Source organism: Notothenia coriiceps, unplaced genomic scaffold (assembly GCF_000735185.1).
Source record: "Notothenia coriiceps isolate Sejong01 unplaced genomic scaffold, NC01 NC01_scaffold00037250, whole genome shotgun sequence".
Lineage (NCBI taxonomy): Eukaryota > Metazoa > Chordata > Actinopteri > Perciformes > Nototheniidae > Notothenia > Notothenia coriiceps.
The window spans coordinates 13,008,704-13,010,444 of NW_011369951.1; positions in this window are offsets into that span (position 1 = coordinate 13,008,704).

Below are 1,741 nucleotides of genomic sequence, written 5' to 3' on the forward strand. Positions count from 1 at the left end.
TTTGTGTGTGTGTGTGTGTGTGTGTGTGTGTGTGTGTGTGTGTGTGTGTGTGTGTGTGTGGATCTCATCGAGTTTCTTCATAATGAAATATGCTCTATGAATAAAGCTGACTTTATGACCTTTTTTCTAAAAGCGTTCGGACAGAAAATAATTATAGTTTAGAAAAAATCTTTGAAAGACTGGTAAGATATTCATTCAATATGTCCATAACCATCTCCTCCCCTCTAGCTCTCTCACCTGCACACAGGTGCAGACCCACATAAGAACACAAGTGGACCAATCACAGCATCAATACACCGCTCTCGTTCCACACACACACACACACACACACACACACACACACACACACACACACACACACACACACACACACACACACACACACACACACACACACACACACACACACACACACACACACACTCATACCCTCCTTGTTTGCAGAGACATGTTTGTGCTTCATCCATCTGCTTTGAAGCAGCGTGTATAATCTCTGCTACATCTCCAGAGTCTGGAACAGGATTTAGAGATCTCCTTTGCTCTCAGGGCTATTTCATTGATGCAGGTAAGTACTTCATTGTTCTCTAGGCTTGAACATTGTTTTAAGACAAGTGTGTTGCACTTGTTAAATGTTTAGGTGAGGAAATCTTGAAAATGTAAACTTGAAATCTCAAAAAGTAGTAGAATTATTAATGATCATAGTCTTAAATATCTCAATTTGTAACAATTGAACTTGCTTTATTCACGTAATATGCAAAGATACTAAGATATAAGAAAATATTGATTGGGTTCAAACCTCTTTTCTTTCTAGATTTGTGATGACTTTCCTTCAAAGATTCCTGGATGTGTTTATCACTCTGTCTCTGCTGAACACTGTGGAGCAAGGTAGGTCAATGTTTTAAATAGATTTGACTTGATAAAAAATAGAAAATAAACTGCATTCACGCCCATAAAATACAAATACAACAACATTTTTTAATGTCTCTAAATTGTAACATTTTAATTTGATATACTTGCAAAATTATTGATTCTTTTTTGGGTAATACCCACATGGTTGAAAGCACTTATTTTAAAAAGACGATCAAAATCAGGTATATAAATATTTTGTAATGTATTGATTAAAACTTCTAAAGATTGGCGGGGAGGATTACAATAGATTTAATAATCATTTTAAATATGGTTATACAAGAATGAGACGATACATGGACTGGCCCCCCCTCCCTTAGGGGAATTCATCTACAAAAAACACACTGGACGCTGCACTAGGTCATAAACCAGAGGAGACTGTGAGGTCCACCGTAGACGGACCACTTTGGACAAAACGTCCTCTCCATTAAAGGCAGCTCATTCTTGAACAGCCTCCCAACTGAGATACGGGATTGTCCTACTTTGAACAGTTTTAAAAGGTCAACTCAAAGAATGGTTTAGAAACAAACAGACGTGCGATCACCGCTAAATGCACTTTAACACAGGGGTATCTCCTCTTGCACTTTATATGTCGTTGCTGCTATAGTGTACTGCCATGTGGTAAATACTTGTGTATGCTGCTCTTGCTCTTTTGCACTTTTTGCATATCATGTATTTGTTTTTGCTATGGGTATAATTGTCATGTTCTTAAATGTTTTATGCGAGGGACTGCGGATGGAAATGAGCTCCAAGTTAAAATCCGGCATATTTACACTATTTGCATTTTTTTGTTTTAAGTGTTCATTAATGTGCATTGTCCCTTCTAAATAAACGA